Source organism: Salvelinus fontinalis, chromosome 38 (genome assembly GCF_029448725.1).
Source record: "Salvelinus fontinalis isolate EN_2023a chromosome 38, ASM2944872v1, whole genome shotgun sequence".
Taxonomy (NCBI): domain Eukaryota; kingdom Metazoa; phylum Chordata; class Actinopteri; order Salmoniformes; family Salmonidae; genus Salvelinus; species Salvelinus fontinalis.
This window is the reverse complement of record NC_074702.1, coordinates 16,361,519-16,382,727: the sequence shown is the minus strand read 5'-3', so window position 1 is coordinate 16,382,727 and position 21,209 is coordinate 16,361,519. Positions and strand designations below refer to the sequence as shown.

The 21,209-nt window shown below is 40.2% G+C and overlaps 1 pseudogene; it reads left to right on the top strand.

The window, feature by feature from the left end:
• The window catches only part of LOC129837154 (activating signal cointegrator 1 complex subunit 3-like), a 277,375-nt pseudogene that overhangs the window by 164,955 nt on the left and 91,211 nt on the right, over positions 1-21,209 (top strand).

Genomic DNA, 21,209 nt, shown 5'->3' with positions numbered 1-21,209 from the left:
TAAAACAGCTTCAATAAATAACAGTTTGCTGCAGTGGTCTATGGGCCCACAGCGAGGGGATGGAAGAGATGCTAGGCTATGCTGCTCAATCTGTGCTAACCCCTGTTTAGTATAGGTAACCCTGCAGAAAAAGAGGTTTAACTTTAGGCTAATTAAAAGAATAGACTATTTAGTGATATCACATCGACATATCACATTGTGGGTGTGTGTGTGTGGCGTGTGATGTACAGCATCACATTAAGAGAATGTTTCACTTCATCTGGCGTTGCTGCCGCAAGTCATTTCCAAACCCCAGACATTCTGTAATTTCTTAAGTCACTGTGCTGAGGAGATGAAACTATCCAGCTAGGCCCTGCTGCTGCTGCCTTCAACATGGCTGAATGGTGACACATTAGACTTTAGAAGAGAAGTTTCAAGCTGACATTTCAAAATGGTTGAGCTTGTAATGCATCATAATGCATCATGTAAAATGTGCTACAACATATACAGCACAGCTTTGGTGACTCCTGTCTCCCACACTCATTTGACTGCTGCTATTGGACAAACAACAGTTACTGGAAAGTACATTTCATTCCCCCCTGCCCGAAAATGAATGTAATATGATGATTATGACAATTCTTATTTTCAGTTAATGGTTATTGGCTGTAATTGTCCACTGTGATTATCTCCGCTCTACACACACACTGCACCAATGGGGTGACATGGATCCTATGCGTGAAATTAGACAGAGGGAGGGAAATCTATTTCTCTGTGTGTGTGTGTGTGTGTGTGTGTGTGTGTGTGTGTGTGTGTGTGTGTGTGTGTGTGTGTGTGTGTGTGTGTGTGTGTGTGTGTGTGTGTGTGTGTGTGTCCAGTGAATGTTTGGTAGTGACGTAGTGGTAAAAAAGAATGTTGGGTAAACTGATCGGTGGGTGCAGTGGCATTATGATACATTACATGTGCAAAAAAAATATCTACAAAAATTGACAACATGACCATTTGCATGACAATTAATTGTTATCCAAAATTCCATAACAGGAACAGCCCTGTGTGTGTGTGCGTGCGCATAGTAGTGGTGTAACTGTGCCAGCCCAGCAGTGAGGGGTTAGACCGAGAACAGTGACAGAGAAGGGGATGACACTTCTGAGCTCTGCAGCAGAACAGGAATCAATGGTGGCACATTATCTGTTCTGAGGAAACACACACCCTTCAGGCCTGTACTCACACATGTACACATAGAGACACACACTGACACATGGATATTAACATGCTATCTCTCCCTTTCATATCTCCCCTCCCACTGTTTCTCATATTCTCTCCCTCCCTCACTCCTCTCTCTTGTCCCTTTATAGTGTCCTTAAAAGATGAGGGAAGTAGGGAGGGAAGTAAGGAGCAAGGTGGGGGGAGGGAGCGAGGAGGGGGGAGGGGTAGCGAAGGAGGGAGAGAGGAAGAGAGAGAGTCCTTTGCCTCCATCTCATAACTGTCTTGTATTTCTGTTATTGATTGTTTTGTCTGTGGTATTGACTGTTTTACAAGGGCAGTCTGAGTGTAATAGGAAAATTACAGCCCTTCTCTGTCCTTTAACAAAAGATTAAAATGGCACCATGACCTTCTGTTGTTCTCATACAATACAGCAGGAGAGGAGAAGTATATGCAGTCACAATGGTGCTTTAGTGTGGCAAGGAACAGCACTGTACAGTAGTGCTATTAGTTGAAAGAGGAATGTTGTAGCGAACAGTGTGGGCTGACCTCTACCTCTGTGTGTTTTGACCTCTGACCTTTGACCCCAGACTGACCTGTGTCTGTGTTCTCTGCGTCTCCATTCCAGGTGATGGTGTTTGTCTATTCTCAAGACTGACCTGTCTCCGTCCTCTGTGTTTTTCCCTTTGACCTAGACTGATCCGTGTCTCTGTTCTCTGTGTGACCCAGGTGATGGTGTTTGTCCATTCTCGCAATGCCACGGTGAGGACAGCCATGGGGCTGATCGAGATGGCTAAGAACCGTGGAGAGTCTTCCTTCTTCCAGCCAGACCATGGACCAGTGTGACTACGGCCAGTGTGAGAAACCAGTAAGGAACACTAATCACTATTCTTCTAGACAGTGTTGACTCAATTCAGTACCAACCAATACAGTAGCTAAGCTGGAGACTGTTACTCCTACCCCTATCTATCATGATATAGTGTTTGAGTGTACCAACGTTACTGTAAATGTAGACTCCAGTCGACTGGAGTGTCTACTAAAGTTACTGTAACTATGGACTCCAGTCTACTGGAGTGTCTACTAAAGTTACTGTAACTATGGACTCCAGTCTACTGGAGTGTCTACTAAAGTTACTGTAACTATGGACTCCAGTCTACTGGAGTGTCTACTAACGTTACTGTACCTGTAACCTCCAGTCTACTGGAGTGTCTACTAATGTTACTGTAACTATGGACTCTAGTCTTCTGGAGTGTCTACTAAAGTTACTGTAACTATGGACTCCAGTCTACTGGAGTGTCTACTAAAGTTACTGTAACTATGGACTCCAGTCTACTGGAGTGTCTACTAACGTTACTGTAACTATGGACTCCAGTCTACTGGAGTGTCTACTAACGTTACTGTAACTATGGACTCCAGTCTTCTGGAGTGTCTACTAACGTTACTGTAACTATAGACTCCAGTCTTCTGGAGTGTGTACTAACGTTACTGTAACTGTAGACTCCAGTCTTCTGGAGTGTGTACTAACGTTACTATAACTGTAGACTCCAGTCTTCTGGAGTGTCTACTAAAGTTACTGTAACTGTAGACTCCAGTCTTCTGGAGTGGGTACTAAAGTTACTGTAACTGTAGACTCCAGTCTTCTGAAGTGTCTACTAAAGTTACTGTAACTGTAGACTCCAGTCTTCTGGAGTGTCTACTAAAGTTACTGTAACTGTAGACTCCAGTCTTCTGGAGTGTGTACTAACGTTACTGTACCTGTGACTCCAGTCTTCTGAAGTGTGTACTAACGTTACTGTAACTGTAGACTCCAGTCTTCTGGAGTGTCTACTAACGTTACTGTAACTGTAGACTCCAGTCTTCTGGAGTGTCTACTAACGTTACTGTAACTATGGACTCCAGCCAGACCATGGACCTGACTACGGCCAGTGTGAGAAATCAGTAAGGAACATAGGTTGGTATATTTCTGTTTCAGTTGAGGAGCACATCTGGGTTAGTAGTAACTACTGGTTAAGAGTAACTACTGGTTAAGAGTAACTACTGGTGAGGAGTAACCACCGGTTAAGAGTAACCACCGGTTAAGAGTAACTACCGGTTAAGAGTAACTACCGGTTAAGAGTAACTACTGGTTAAGAGTAACTACTGTTTAGGCGTAGACGTGGGTTAGGAGTAACTACCGGTTAGGCGTAACTACTGGTTATGAGTAACTACTGGTTAAGAGTAACTACCGGTTAAGAGTAACTACTGGTTAGGAGTAACTACTGGTTAGGAGTAACTTCTGGTTAAGCGTAATTACCGGTTAGGAGTAACTACTGGTTAGGAGTAACTACTGGTTAGGAGTAACTACTGGTTAGGAGTAACTACTGGTTAGGAGTAGACGTGGGTTAGGAGTAACTACTGGTTAAGAGTAACTACTGGTTAGGTGTAGACGTGGGTTAGGAGTAACTACTGGTTATGAGTAACTACTGGGGTTAGGAGTAACTACGGGGGTTAGGAGTAACTACTGGTTAAGAGGAACTACTGGTTAAGAGTAACTACTGGTTAAGAGTAACTACTAGTTAAGAGTACCCACTGGTTAGGAATAACTACTGGTTAGTAGTAGACGTGGGTTAGGAGTAACCACTGGTTAGGAGTAACTACTGGTTAGGAGTAACTACTGGTTAGGAGCAACTACTGGTTAAGAGTAACTACTGGTTAAGAGCAACTACTGGTTAGGAGTAACTACTGGTTAGGAGTAGACGTGGGTTAGGAGTAGACGTGTGTTAGGAGTAACTACTGGTTAGGAGTAGACGTGGGTTAGAAGTAACTACTGGTTAACAGTAGACGTAGGTTAGGAGTAACTACTGGTTAGGAGTAGACGTGGGTTAGGAGTAACTACTGGTTAGGAGTTACTACTGGTTAGGAGTAACTACTGGTTAGGAGTAACTACTGGTTAGGAGTAGACATGGGTTAGGAGTAACTACTGGTTAGGAGTAACTACTGGTTAGGAGTAGACGTGGGTTAGGAGTAACTACTGGTTAGGAGTAGACGTGGGTTAGGAGTAACTACTGGTTAGGAGTAACTACTGGTTAGGAGTAGACGTGGGTTAGGAGTGACTACTGGTTAGGAGTAACTACTGGTTAGGAGTAGACGTGGGTTAGGAGTAACTACTGGTTAGGAGTAACTACTGGTTAGGAGTAGACGTGAGATATTGTTGGCTACAGGGACTGTCAGGACCATCTGAGTCTTTACATTGTGCACAGGTATAGTGTGCCAGGGTTAAGAAGCTTACATGAGTTCACGTTAGATAAAGGTGAATTTACGTTACTATACTTGGACATACACACTAATCACTATTCTTCTAGACAGTGTTGACTCAATTCAGTACCAACCAATACAGTAGCTAAGCTGGAGACTGTTACTCCTACCCCTATCTATCATGATATAGTGTTTGAGTGTCCCAACGTTACTGTAACTGTAGACTCCAGTCTACTGGAGTGTCTACTAAAGTTACTGTAACTATGGACTCCAGTCTTCTGGAGTGTCTACTAACGTTACTGTAACTATGGACTCCAGTCTTCTGGAGTGTCTACTAAAGTTACTGTAACTATGGACTCCAGTCTACTGGAGTGTTTACTAACGTTACTGTAACTATGGACTCCAGTCTTCTGGAGTGTCTACTAAAGTTACTGTAACTGTAGACTCCAGTCTACTGGAGTGTCTACTAACGTTACTGTAACTATAGACTCCAGTCTTCTGGAGTGTCTACTAAAGTTACTGTAACTGTAGACTCCAGTCTACTGGAGTGTCTACTAACGTTACTGTAACTATAGACTCCAGTCTTCTGGAGTGTCTACTAACGTTACTGTAACTATGGACTCCAGTCTACTGGAGTGTGTACTAAAGTTACTGTAACTGTAGACTCCAGTCTACTAAAGTTACTGTAACTGTAGACTCCAGTCTACTGGAGTGTCTACTAATGTTACTGTAACTATGGACTCTAGTCTTCTGGAGTGTCTACTAAAGTTACTGTAACTATGGACTCCAGTCTACTGGAGTGTCTACTAAAGTTACTGTAACTATGGACTCCAGTCTACTGGAGTGTCTACTAACGTTACTGTAACTATGGACTCCAGTCTACTGGAGTGTCTACTAACGTTACTGTAACTATGGACTCCAGTCTTCTGGAGTGTCTACTAACGTTACTGTAACTATAGACTCCAGTCTTCTGGAGTGTGTACTAACGTTACTGTAACTGTAGACTCCAGTCTTCTGGAGTGTGTACTAACGTTACTATAACTGTAGACTCCAGTCTTCTGGAGTGTCTACTAAAGTTACTGTAACTGTAGACTCCAGTCTTCTGGAGTGGGTACTAAAGTTACTGTAACTGTAGACTCCAGTCTTCTGAAGTGTCTACTAAAGTTACTGTAACTGTAGACTCCAGTCTTCTGGAGTGTCTACTAAAGTTACTGTAACTGTAGACTCCAGTCTTCTGGAGTGTGTACTAACGTTACTGTACCTGTGACTCCAGTCTTCTGAAGTGTGTACTAACGTTACTGTAACTGTAGACTCCAGTCTTCTGGAGTGTCTACTAACGTTACTGTAACTGTAGACTCCAGTCTTCTGGAGTGTCTACTAACGTTACTGTAACTATGGACTCCAGCCAGACCATGGACCTGACTACGGCCAGTGTGAGAAATCAGTAAGGAACATAGGTTGGTATATTTCTGTTTCAGTTGAGGAGCACATCTGGGTTAGTAGTAACTACTGGTTAAGAGTAACTACTGGTTAAGAGTAACTACTGGTGAGGAGTAACCACCGGTTAAGAGTAACCACCGGTTAAGAGTAACCACCGGTTAAGAGTAACTACCGGTTAAGAGTAACTACTGGTTAAGAGTAACTACTGTTTAGGCGTAGACGTGGGTTAGGAGTAACTACCGGTTAGGCGTAACTACTGGTTATGAGTAACTACTGGTTAAGAGTAACTACCGGTTAAGAGTAACTACTGGTTAGGAGTAACTACTGGTTAGGAGTAACTTCTGGTTAAGCGTAATTACCGGTTAGGAGTAACTACTGGTTAGGAGTAACTACTGGTTAGGAGTAACTACTGGTTAGGAGTAACTACTGGTTAGGAGTAGACGTGGGTTAGGAGTAACTACTGGTTAAGAGTAACTACTGGTTAGGTGTAGACGTGGGTTAGGAGTAACTACTGGTTATGAGTAACTACTGGGGTTAGGAGTAACTACGGGGGTTAGGAGTAACTACTGGTTAAGAGGAACTACTGGTTAAGAGTAACTACTGGTTAAGAGTAACTACTAGTTAAGAGTACCCACTAGTTAGGAATAACTACTGGTTAGTAGTAGACGTGGGTTAGGAGTAACCACTGGTTAGGAGTAACTACTGGTTAGGAGTAACTACTGGTTAGGAGCAACTACTGGTTAAGAGTAACTACTGGTTAAGAGCAACTACTGGTTAGGAGTAACTACTGGTTAGGAGTAGACGTGGGTTAGGAGTAGACGTGTGTTAGGAGTAACTACTGGTTAGGAGTAGACGTGGGTTAGAAGTAACTACTGGTTAACAGTAGACGTAGGTTAGGAGTAACTACTGGTTAGGAGTAGACGTGGGTTAGGAGTAACTACTGGTTAGGAGTTACTACTGGTTAGGAGTAACTACTGGTTAGGAGTAACTACTGGTTAGGAGTAGACATGGGTTAGGAGTAACTACTGGTTAGGAGTAACTACTGGTTAGGAGTAGACGTGGGTTAGGAGTAACTACTGGTTAGGAGTAGACGTGGGTTAGGAGTAACTACTGGTTAGGAGTAACTACTGGTTAGGAGTAGACGTGGGTTAGGAGTGACTACTGGTTAGGAGTAACTACTGGTTAGGAGTAGACGTGGGTTAGGAGTAACTACTGGTTAGGAGTAACTACTGGTTAGGAGTAGACGTGAGATATTGTTGGCTACAGGGACTGTCAGGACCATCTGAGTCTTTACATTGTGCACAGGTATAGTGTGCCAGGGTTAAGAAGCTTACATGAGTTCACGTTAGATAAAGGTGAATTTACGTTACTATACTTGGACATACACACTAATCACTATTCTTCTAGACAGTGTTGACTCAATTCAGTACCAACCAATACAGTAGCTAAGCTGGAGACTGTTACTCCTACCCCTATCTATCATGATATAGTGTTTGAGTGTCCCAACGTTACTGTAACTGTAGACTCCAGTCTACTGGAGTGTCTACTAAAGTTACTGTAACTATGGACTCCAGTCTTCTGGAGTGTCTACTAACGTTACTGTAACTATGGACTCCAGTCTTCTGGAGTGTCTACTAAAGTTACTGTAACTATGGACTCCAGTCTACTGGAGTGTTTACTAACGTTACTGTAACTATGGACTCCAGTCTTCTGGAGTGTCTACTAAAGTTACTGTAACTGTAGACTCCAGTCTACTGGAGTGTCTACTAACGTTACTGTAACTATAGACTCCAGTCTTCTGGAGTGTCTACTAAAGTTACTGTAACTGTAGACTCCAGTCTACTGGAGTGTCTACTAACGTTACTGTAACTATAGACTCCAGTCTTCTGGAGTGTCTACTAACGTTACTGTAACTATGGACTCCAGTCTACTGGAGTGTGTACTAAAGTTACTGTAACTGTAGACTCCAGTCTACTAAAGTTACTGTAACTGTAGACTCCAGTCTACTGGAGTGTCTACTAAAGTTACTGTAACTGTAGACTCCAGTCTACTAAAGTTACTGTAACTGTAGACTCCAGTCTACTGGAGTGTCTACTAAAGTTACTGTAACTGTAGACTCCAGTCTACTAAAGTTACTGTAACTGTAGACTCCAGTCTACTAAAGTTACTGTAACTGTAGACTCCAGTCTACTGGAGTGGGTACTAAAGTTACTGTAACTGTAGACTCCAGTCTACTGGAGTGGGTACTAAAGTTACTGTAACTGTAGACTCCAGTCTACTACAGTTACTGTAACTGTAGACTCCAGTCTACTGGAGTGGGTACTAAAGTTACTGTAACTGTAGACTCCAGTCTTCTGGAGTGTCTACTAAAGTTACTGTAACTGTAGACTCCAGTCTACTGGAGTGGGTACTCAAGTTACTGTAACTATGGACTCCAGTCTACTGGAGTGGGTACTCAAGTTACTGTAACTGGACTCCAGTCTACTGGAGTGGGTACTCAAGTTACTGTAACTGTAGACTCCAGTCTACTGGAGTGGGTACTAAAGTTACTGTGTGTACTGTAAAGTGGCTGTGTGTTCCTGGGCTGGTTCTCTTCTCCTCAGACAAACACAGTTATTTATGAGCATTTATTCATGAGATTTAAAGGAGAGGAAAGTGAGAGAAATTGAGGTCAGGCACCTCTTTAGAGCGGGTTCCTCAGGGGAGAGCTGTAAACAAAGAGGAGGGATGTGTGTGAGAGTCCTGCTCTGCCCCCGTATATACCATGAACAAACTTTACAGCACTCAGATACAGGCCAATTAACAGGCCAGGGAAGTGAAGTGGAGCTCTGTCACTCGGCGTGTGTTGTCTAAGTGTTTTATCTACTGGGTGTTTTTACTGCCTTCTACGTATACTGTGAATGAGAACAGCTCAGGTGTTGAATGTGCTTGAGGAGGACAGTACTGATATGAAACCTGTAGACCATGGAGTAGAGTTCTGTATGAAGCTCTAGTCCAGTTGGACCCAACTAGACTCACTATTTCTTGTCCAGGCAGAGGAGTAGAGGAGCGTATGATCAGAACCTGCTGGTCATGATTGACTGTAGCCATGGGCTCAGGATGAATAGAATCAATCACACAGGACAGGGATCAATAGACAGCCACGCGCTCTCTCTCTCTCTCTCTCTCACACACACGCCCCCCCCCCCCCCCCCCCCCCCAGTGTCAGGGTTGGCCTGCTGCTCCCTCAGTGATTTCTGAAAGCCTCTCCACTTCACACAACTACTGTACCACTGGGGCTACGGCATGGACCGCATTCTCACTGTGTGTGTATTTTTGTATGTGCCGTGCGTGCATGTGTTGTGCGCACACACTCTCTTAGTTAATGGTGTGTGTGCATGGAGAGTGCACAGGGGTGTATCTGCAGCAGTCCTCAGAGGACAACGGTTAGTCAGACTGTATGTCTCTCCGTATTTAAATCTCTCCCAGCAGAGAGAGAGAGCAGTACAGCAACATAAGGCAGAGTGATAAATCTACTAACCTTTCCTTTATTCCTCGGGGCCGGCCCATGATTGATGTGCATCTAATCTTCCCTCCTATTTATATGGGGAAATGTATAAATATACAAATCATATCACTTTTCACGCTTTGGAAATCCACAAATACAGACGAGAGATTATGTAGTGGGTTGAAAATGGTGCCTCGTGGCCTGGTTTGACAGAACGGATGAATTAGTTGAAGATAAAGTGTGTGTGTATGCCTGGGAATATACATATTTTAATTGTGTATAGCACAATAATACACATAATTATCTGTTGTTTACAGTGCCTGTAAGGAGACTAAAATAGACATCAGAAAGCTAATCAACTGTAAAGAGGACTGCGTGCTCCTGTTGAGCTGTGAATTAGACCCTCAGTACAGATGGGGCTGCAACACTTTAGTCAGTGATACAGTAAGATACAATTATTGTTACATTCGTTTGATTTCTGATGTTAACCGTTAAATGGAGTAAACCCATGTTTAAAGCTGTTTGTTCCATGGTTTATACAGCATATGATTAAAGCTGGTTGTTCCATGGTTTATACAGCATATGATTAAAGCTGGTTGCTCCATGGTTTATACACTATATGATTACAGCTGTTTGTTCCATGGTTTATACAGCATATGATTAAAGCTGGTTGTTCCATGGTTTATACAGTATATGATTAAAGCTGGTTGTTCCATGGTTTATACAGTATATGATTAAAGCTGTTTGTTCCATGGTTTATACAGCATATGATTAAAGCTGGTTGTTCCATGGTTTATACAGTATATGATTAAAGCTGGTTGTTCCATGGTTTATACAGCATATGATTAAAGCTGGTTGTTCCATGGTTTATACAGTATATGATTAAAGCTGGTTGTTCCATGGTTTATACAGCATATGATTAAAGCTGGTTGTTCCATGGTTTATACAGTATATGATTAAAGCTGGTTGTTCCATGGTTTATACAGTATATGATTAAAGCTGGTTGTTCCATGGTTTATACAGTATATGATTAAAGCTGGTTGTTCCATGGTTTATACAGCATATGATTAAAGCTGGTTGTTCCATGGTTTATACAGTATATGATTAAAGCTGGTTGTTCCATGGTTTATACAGCATATGATTAAAGCTGGTTGTTCCATGGTTTATACAGTATATGATTAAAGCTGGTTGTTCCATGGTTTATACAGTATATGATTAAAGCTGGTTGTTCCATGGTTTATACAGTATTTGATTAAAGCTGGTTGTTCCATGGTTTATACAGTATATGATTAAAGCTGGTTGTTCCATGGTTTATACAGTATATGATTAAAGCTGTTTGTTCCATGGTTTATACAGCATATGATTAAAGCTGGTTGTTCCATGGTTTATACAGTATATGATTAAAGCTGGTTGTTCCATGGTTTATACAGTATATGATTAAAGCTGGTTGTTCCATGGTTTATACAGTATATGATTAAAGCTGTTTGTTCCATGGTTTATACAGTATATGATTAAAGCTGGTTGTTCCATGGTTTATACAGCATATGATTAAAGCTGGTTGTTCCATGGTTTATACAGCATATGATTAAAGTAGGTTGTTCCATGGTTTATACAGCATATGATTAAAGTAGGTTGTTCCATGGTTTATACAGTATATGATTAAAGTAGGTTGTTCCATGGTTTATACAGCATATGATTAAAGCTGGTTGTTCCATGGTTTATACACTATATGATTAAAGCTGTTTGTTCCATGGTTTATACAGTATATGATTAAAGCTGGTTGTTCCATGGTTTATACACTATATGATTAAAGCTGGTTGTTCCATGGTTTATACACTATATGATTAAAGTAGGTTGTTCCATGGTTTATACAGTATTTGATTAAAGCTGGTTGTTCCATGGTTTATACAGTATATGATTAAAGCTGGTTGTTCCATGGTTTATACAGTATATGATTAAAGCTGGTTGTTCCATGGTTTATACAGTATATGATTAAAGCTGGTTGTTCCATGGTTTATACAGTATATGATTAAAGCTGGTTGTTCCATGGTTTATACACTATATGATTAAAGTAGGTTGTTCCATGGTTTATACAGTATTTGATTAAAGCTGGTTGTTCCATGGTTTATACAGTATATGATTAAAGCTGGTTGTTCCATGGTTTATACAGTATATGATTAAAGCTGGTTGTTCCATGGTTTATACAGTATATGATTAAAGCTGGTTGTTCCATGGTTTATACAGTATATGATTAAAGCTGGTTGTTCCATGGTTTATACAGTATATGATTAAAGCTGGTTGTTCCATGGTTTATACAGTATATGATTAAAGCTGGTTGTTCCATGGTTTATACAGCATATGATTAAAGCTGGTTGTTCCATGGTTTATACAGTATATGATTAAAGCTGGTTGTTCCATGGTTTATACAGCATATGATTAAAGCTGGTTGTTCCATGGTTTATACAGCATATGATTAAAGCTGGTTGTTCCATGGTTTATACAGTATATGATTAAAGCTGGTTGTTCCATGGTTTATACAGCATATGATTAAAGCTGGTTGTTCCATGGTTTATACAGTATATGATTAAAGCTGGTTGTTCCATGGTTTATACAGTATATGATTAAAGCTGGTTGTTCCATGGTTTATACAGTATTTGATTAAAGCTGGTTGTTCCATGGTTTATACAGTATATGATTAAAGCTGGTTGTTCCATGGTTTATACAGTATATGATTAAAGCTGTTTGTTCCATGGTTTATACAGCATATGATTAAAGCTGGTTGTTCCATGGTTTATACAGTATATGATTAAAGCTGGTTGTTCCATGGTTTATACAGTATATGATTAAAGCTGGTTGTTCCATGGTTTATACAGCATATGATTAAAGCTGGTTGTTCCATGGTTTATACAGTATATGATTAAAGCTGGTTGTTCCATGGTTTATACAGCATATGATTAAAGCTGGTTGTTCCATGGTTTATACAGTATATGATTAAAGCTGGTTGTTCCATGGTTTATACAGTATATGATTAAAGCTGGTTGTTCCATGGTTTATACAGTATATGATTAAAGCTGGTTGTTCCATGGTTTATACAGCATATGATTAAAGCTGGTTGTTCCATGGTTTATACACTATATGATTAAAGCTGTTTGTTCCATGGTTTATACAGTATATGATTAAAGCTGGTTGTTCCATGGTTTATACAGTATATGATTAAAGCTGGTTGTTCCATGGTTTATACAGCATATGATTAAAGCTGGTTGTTCCATGGTTTATACAGTATATGATTAAAGCTGGTTGTTCCATGGTTTATACAGTATATGATTAAAGCTGGTTGTTCCATGGTTTATACAGTATATGATTAAAGCTGGTTGTTCCATGGTTTATACAGTATATGATTAAAGCTGGTTGTTCCATGGTTTATACACTATATGATTAAAGTAGGTTGTTCCATGGTTTATACAGTATTTGATTAAAGCTGGTTGTTCCATGGTTTATACAGTATATGATTAAAGCTGGTTGTTCCATGGTTTATACAGTATATGATTAAAGCTGGTTGTTCCATGGTTTATACAGTATATGATTAAAGCTGGTTGTTCCATGGTTTATACAGTATATGATTAAAGCTGGTTGTTCCATGGTTTATACAGTATATGATTAAAGCTGGTTGTTCCATGGTTTATACAGTATATGATTAAAGCTGGTTGTTCCATGGTTTATACAGCATATGATTAAAGCTGGTTGTTCCATGGTTTATACAGCATATGATTAAAGCTGGTTGTTCCATGGTTTATACAGTATATGATTAAAGCTGGTTGTTCCATGGTTTATACAGTATATGATTAAAGCTGGTTGTTCCATGGTTTATACAGCATATGATTAAAGCTGGTTGTTCCATGGTTTATACAGCATATGATTAAAGCTGGTTGTTCCATGGTTTATACAGTATATGATTAAAGCTGGTTGTTCCATGGTTTATACAGCATATGATTAAAGCTGGTTGTTCCATGGTTTATACAGTATATGATTAAAGCTGGTTGTTCCATGGTTTATACAGTATATGATTAAAGCTGGTTGTTCCATGGTTTATACAGTATATGATTAAAGCTGGTTGTTCCATGGTTTATACAGTATATGATTAAAGCTGGTTGTTCCATGGTTTATACAGCATATGATTAAAGCTGGTTGTTCCATGGTTTATACAGTATATGATTAAAGCTGGTTGTTCCATGGTTTATACAGTATATGATTAAAGCTGGTTGTTCCATGGTTTATACAGCATATGATTAAAGCTGGTTGTTCCATGGTTTATACAGTATATGATTAAAGCTGGTTGTTCCATGGTTTATACAGTATATGATTAAAGCTGGTTGTTCCATGGTTTATACAGCATATGATTAAAGCTGGTTGTTCCATGGTTTATACAGTATATGATTAAAGCTGGTTGTTCCATGGTTTATACAGCATATGATTAAAGCTGGTTGTTCCATGGTTTATACAGTATATGATTAAAGTAGGTTGTTCCATGGTTTATACAGTATATGATTAAAGCTGGTTGTTCCATGGTTTATACAGTATATGATTAAAGCTGGTTGTTCCATGGTTTATACAGTATATGATTAAAGCTGTTTGTTCCATGGTTTATACAGCATATGATTAAAGCTGGTTGTTCCATGGTTTATACAGTATATGATTAAAGCTGGTTGTTCCATGGTTTATACAGTATATGATTAAAGCTGGTTGTTCCATGGTTTATACAGCATATGATTAAAGCTGGTTGTTCCATGGTTTATACAGTATATGATTAAAGCTGGTTGTTCCATGGTTTATACAGTATATGATTAAAGCTGGTTGTTCCATGGTTTATACAGTATATGATTAAAGCTGTTTGTTCCATGGTTTATACAGCATATGATTAAAGCTGGTTGTTCCATGGTTTATACAGTATATGATTAAAGCTGGTTGTTCCATGGTTTATACAGTATATGATTAAAGCTGGTTGTTCCATGGTTTATACAGCATATGATTAAAGCTGGTTGTTCCATGGTTTATACAGTATATGATTAAAGCTGGTTGTTCCATGGTTTATACAGTATATGATTAAAGCTGGTTGTTCCATGGTTTATACAGTATATGATTAAAGCTGGTTGTTCCATGGTTTATACAGTATATGATTAAAGCTGGTTGTTCCATGGTTTATACAGCATATGATTAAAGCTGGTTGTTCCATGGTTTATACAGTATATGATTAAAGCTGGTTGTTCCATGGTTTATACAGCATATGATTAAAGCTGGTTGTTCCATGGTTTATACAGTATATGATTAAAGTAGGTTGTTCCATGGTTTATACAGTATATGATTAAAGCTGGTTGTTCCATGGTTTATACAGTATATGATTAAAGCTGGTTGTTCCATGGTTTATACAGTATATGATTAAAGCTGTTTGTTCCATGGTTTATACAGCATATGATTAAAGCTGGTTGTTCCATGGTTTATACAGTATATGATTAAAGCTGGTTGTTCCATGGTTTATGCAGTATATGATTAAAGCTGGTTGTTCCATGGTTTATACAGCATATGATTAAAGCTGGTTGTTCCATGGTTTATACAGTATATGATTAAAGCTGGTTGTTCCATGGTTTATACAGTATATGATTAAAGCTGGTTGTTCCATGGTTTATACAGTATATGATTAAAGCTGTTTGTTCCATGGTTTATACAGCATATGATTAAAGCTGGTTGTTCCATGGTTTATACAGTATATGATTAAAGCTGGTTGTTCCATGGTTTATACAGCATATGATTAAAGCTGTTTGTTCCATGATTTATACAGTATATGATTACAGCTGTTTGTTCCATGGTTTATACAGCATATGATTAAAGTAGGTTGTTCCATGGTTTATACAGTATATGATTAAAGCTGTTTGTTCCATGGTTTATACAGTATATGATTAAAGCTGGTTGTTCCATGGTTTATACAGCATATGATTAAAGCTGGTTGTTCCATGGTTTATACAGTATATGATTAAAGCTGGTTGTTCCATGGTTTATACAGCATATGATTAAAGCTGGTTGTTCCATGGTTTATACAGCATATGATTAAAGCTGGTTGTTCCATGGTTTATACAGTATATGATTAAAGCTGGTTGTTCCATGGTTTATACAGTATATGATTAAAGCTGGTTGTTCCATGGTTTATACAGTATATGATTAAAGCTGGTTGTTCCATGGTTTATACAGCATATGATTAAAGCTGGTTGTTCCATGGTTTATACAGCATATGATTAAAGCTGGTTGTTCCATGGTTTATACAGCATATGATTAAAGCTGGTTGTTCCATGGTTTATACAGTATATGATTAAAGCTGGTTGTTCCATGGTTTATACAGTATATGATTAAAGCTGGTTGTTCCATGGTTTATACAGCATATGATTAAAGCTGGTTGTTCCATGGTTTATACAGTATATGATTAAAGCTGGTTGTTCCATGGTTTATACAGCATATGATTAAAGCTGGTTGTTCCATGGTTTATACAGTATATGATTAAAGTAGGTTGTTCCATGGTTTATACAGTATATGATTAAAGCTGGTTGTTCCATGGTTTATACAGTATATGATTAAAGCTGGTTGTTCCATGGTTTATACAGTATATGATTAAAGCTGTTTGTTCCATGGTTTATACAGTATATGATTAAAGCTGTTTGTTCCATGGTTTATACAGCATATGATTAAAGCTGGTTGTTCCATGGTTTATACAGTATATGATTAAAGCTGGTTGTTCCATGGTTTATACAGCATATGATTAAAGCTGTTTGTTCCATGATTTATACAGTATATGATTACAGCTGTTTGTTCCATGGTTTATACAGCATATGATTAAAGTAGGTTGTTCCATGGTTTATACAGTATATGATTAAAGCTGGTTGTTCCATGGTTTATACAGTATATGATTAAAGCTGGTTGTTCCATGGTTTATACAGCATATGATTAAAGCTGGTTGTTCCATGGTTTATACAGTATATGATTAAAGCTGGTTGTTCCATGGTTTATACAGCATATGATTAAAGCTGGTTGTTCCATGGTTTATACAGTATATGATTAAAGCTGGTTGTTCCATGGTTTATACAGCATATGATTAAAGCTGGTTGTTCCATGGTTTATACAGCATATGATTAAAGCTGGTTGTTCCATGGTTTATACAGTATATGATTAAAGCTGGTTGTTCCATGGTTTATACAGTATATGATTAAAGCTGGTTGTTCCATGGTTTATACAGCATATGATTAAAGCTGGGTGTTCCATGGTTTATACAGTATATGATTAAAGCTGGTTGTTCCATGGTTTATACAGCATATGATTAAAGCTGGTTGTTCCATGGTTTATACAGTATATGATTAAAGCTGGTTGTTCCATGGTTTATACAGTATATGATTAAAGCTGGTTGTTCCATGGTTTATACAGCATATGATTAAAGCTGGTTGTTCCATGGTTTATACAGCATATGATTAAAGCTGGTTGTTCCATGGTTTATACAGTATATGATTAAAGCTGGTTGTTCCATGGTTTATACAGCATATGATTAAAGCTGGTTCTTCCATGGTTTATACAGTATATGATTAAAGCTGGTTGTTCCATGGTTTATACAGCATATGATTAAAGCTGGTTGTTCCATGGTTTATACAGTATATGATTAAAGCTGGTTGTTCCATGGTTTATACAGCATATGATTAAAGCTGGTTGTTCCATGGTTTATACAGCATATGATTAAAGCTGGTTGTTCCATGGTTTATACAGCATATGATTAAAGCTGGTTGTTCCATGGTTTATACAGTATATGATTAAAGCTGGTTCTTCCATGGTTTATACAGTATATGATTAAAGCTGGTTGTTCCATGGTTTATACAGTATATGATTAAAGCTGGTTGTTCCATGATTTATACAGTATATGATTAAAGCTGGTTGTTCCATGGTTTATACAGCATATGATTAAAGCTGGTTGTTCCATGGTTTATACAGCATATGATTAAAGCTGGTTGTTCCATGGTTTATACAGTATATGATTAAAGCTGGTTGTTCCATGGTTTATACAGCATATGATTAAAGCTGGTTGTTCCATGGTTTATACAGTATATGATTAAAGCTGGTTGTTCCATGGTTTATACAGTATATGATTAAAGCTGGTTGTTCCATGGTTTATACAGTATATGATTAAAGCTGGTTGTTCCATGGTTTATACAGTATATGATTAAAGCTGGTTGTTCCATGGTTTATACAGTATATGATTAAAGCTGTTTGTTCCATGGTTTATACAGTATATGATTAAAGCTGGTTGTTCCATGGTTTATACAGTATATGATTAAAGCTGGTTGTTCCATGGTTTATACAGTATATGATTAAAGCTGGTTGTTCCATGGTTTATACAGTATATGATTAAAGCTGGTTGTTCCATGGTTTATACAGTATATGATTAAAGCTGGTTGTTCCATGGTTTATACAGTATATGATTAAAGCTGGTTGTTCCATGGTTTATACAGTATATGATTAAAGCTGGTTGTTCCATGGTTTATACAGTATATGATTAAAGCTATGCGTAATAAAGGGATTGCATATAGATGTGCTTATGCTATGTCAACAAACGCTATAGTCTACTAATTGTTAGTAAAGTATTTACAAATGCCTTATTAAGACGTTAATAAGCAGAGCATCAATAAAGTGTTGGAGAAAGACCTCTGGAGTAGTAGTGTTGGTTGATCTGTCTTCTCCATTGTCCTGTTTGTCCTGCTGTCCTCGTGTCTGTCTCTCCGTCCGTCCACCTGTCAGTCTTGTATCAGTGGGGGAGGGAGCACGAGGCGGATTCCACTCTAAGCCCACACAGAGATAATGCATGACTTATTTGTGCTGGGAAATTGGCCCACATTAATATTTATAGGTGTTTTTTAATCTCCCGTATGCATATGTAGTGGAGCATACAGCACCTCTAAGGTCAATTATATAATTTGCCATTATTTATCCTACCTTTAAAAGTCAAAAGTGATTCCAGTATATTTTCTCTCTCATAATGTTCATTAATTGACTCGGGGGTTGAAGAGGCTGTCAATCTATCTTAGATATCTTAATGCAGCCACTAGAATAAAGAGTGCTGCTGGAATAATGGTTATTTATTGAGCTAGTTCATCATGTCTATGCAAATCATGTCTATCAGAGTGAAAGAGTCAAAGTTTCTCATTAAGTGGAACATTTGAATGGTCAGACCATCTGCTGGCCTGTCCATACTACTTTTGATAAGGGTTATTTCGCATATGTGTGCCCTTAGCATGTGTGTGCCCTTAGCATGTTAGCATGTGTGCACATGTAATGTGTGTGGTGTCAGTGTATGAGTGCATGGTGAGTATGCCTGTGTGAGAACTCCACCCACACTGAGGATCCCACTAGTTTGTTCACTCCAGTTTGATGGGTCCTCTCTGTGAGATGAAAGGTGCAGACCTGTCACAGCGACCCAGCACCAGAGAACAGTACAGTGGCTCAGCTCAGCTGTGGAGGTGAAGAGCCACCTAGTGGCCAGGTTAGGGTACAGCAGCACAGCTCTCCTCCGCACCTCTTTTGAGGTGAGTCCCAAATGGCACTCTATTCCCTGTATAGTGTATTACTTTTGACCCCAGTGAACCCAGATTGAGCCGTTTTAGAGCCTTGGCCATGAGTCCATCGTGGCTTTAGAGCCATCTGTTCTAGTCAGTGAAGTGGTGTCTATGGCGTGTACACCAGTATGTATGGTGTAGGTCTATTGTATGGTGCTGAGAGCCAGTTTGAGTCAGTATAGCTGTAGACTGGGTGGTTTACTGCTTGTTTTAGTGATGTTGACTTGTATTGAAGGCCAGTCTCATTTAGTGGAGAGGTACTGAGAGGTGCTCTAGTGTAGACTGCAGACAGGAAAGGGGCATTGCACTGGATGGATGGATGGATGCATGCCCATTGATGTGGATGAAAGGATGACGACTCTGTCTCTCTCCCCTTCTCTCCCATCCACCCCTCTCTTCCTCTCCCCCTCTCCCATCCATCTTGTTTTTTATCTGCCACTCTCTCTCTGGACTCTAGGGGGGTGTGTGTGGTGATGGTAGTGAAGTGTATCTTTCATCTTCTGTACTATACAGTACTGTGTCTTTGATGGGGTTTCATGTCCTGTTGCGTTGACAAGGTGTCTGTCAGGGGGAAGCGTTTTGCTCTGTAGACGTTCAGACGCGGCGGAGACGCTAGGCCACCTGGGACTAAACGCCGCCCGCCTGCCGTTACACAGGACCTCAACACGCTCATTAATGTCTATATTTGCCTTTGTTTGGGGCTATTTTTACACCGCCAATGATCTTTTGAACGTGTCTGAGTTGCCGTGAAGATCTGTCACTACTGTACGCCCAAGCTCATAGCACAGACCAAAGAGTGATAAACTGCAATGAGACAGAAACACACTCAGAGAAAACACACACACACACACAGTCAGATACAGGTAACACACTCACACACTGACAGCCAGACTCTGACTAGATGTGTAATACAGTGCTGTAGATAAACAGACTGATGGCTGCAAGAAAAGTTCTGCAAAGGAAAATACACATTTTAGTGTAAAAGCTCATTTGCAGTCTGGTAGCCTGAGGGACCGGTCTGACATTGTAACCGTGGTCATGCATACCAACCCACTCTCTCTCATCGTCCTGTTTAATTGGTACATCATCAGGTTGTAAAAGGCTGAGTTGAGTGTGTGGTTCCGCTGTGCCTCCCACCGTGTCCCTCTGAGAAAACAAAGAACTGTTATCACACACTGGCTGCCTGGCTTTCATCTCCTCTCTCCTCTCACACACACACACACACACACGAACACACACACGCACACATTTCACACATTACACACACATGCATGTAAGCACATAACACACTGTACACACATGCCATGTGCATGAGAGATGGAGCAAGAGCGATAGGAAAAAAGAGAGTGGTAAAGTGGAGTAGAGTGTGATTTAGTGTCAGCTCCTTCGCCAGCCCTTCCGCCTGCTCCTCTGCCCGCTCTGCCTGCTCCTCCGCCCGCTCCGCCAGCCCCTCCGCCCGCTCCTCCGCCTGCTCCTCCGCCCGCTCCGCCAGCCCCTCCGCCTGATCCTCCGCCCTTTCCGCCAGCTCCTCCTCCTGCTCCTCCGCCCGCTCCTCTGCCAGATCCTGCTCCTCCGCCCGCTCCTCTGCCAGCTCCTCCACCTGCTCCCCTGCCCGCTCTGCCGGCTCCTCCGCCTGCTCCTCCGCCCGCTCCGCCGGCTCCTCCGCCCGCTCCGCCTGCTCCTCCTCTTGCTCCTCTGCCTGCTCCTCCGCCCACTCCTACCCCGCGGCTCCTCTGCCCACTCTTCCTGCTCCTCCGCCCGCTCTTCCGCCCGTTCCGCCAAAGCCTGTCAAAGTAAGGGGCCAAACATTATGACTATCAAGGGCTGGCCAAATGAAATCAACAATTAACCATCCTGTCTGTCACAATCTAGCTAAGTAAATTAACACTTCGTTGTAATTTGAGTTGTGCTCGTGGGTATCACTGTTGGCGGTGGTGGAGGGAGCTAGTTATGTAGATCTGAATAACAGAGGAGCTGGCAGTATTACAGAGAATGGAGTGATGGTAGTACTGCCTAGTGCATCAGTATAGAGTAGAGAGTCACAGGACAGTCCAATGGAGTCAGGGCTATGTGCTGTATGTTTGTAGAGGAACATTGCATCCTAATTGTTGATGTTGCTTTTATATTACTTGCACAGGCAGTTGACTTTTAGGTACTTTTATTGTGTGTAGAGTTTGATGTCAGTTTTACCGAGCCCTAACATGATATACAACCGGTGTCATACTGTGGTTAAC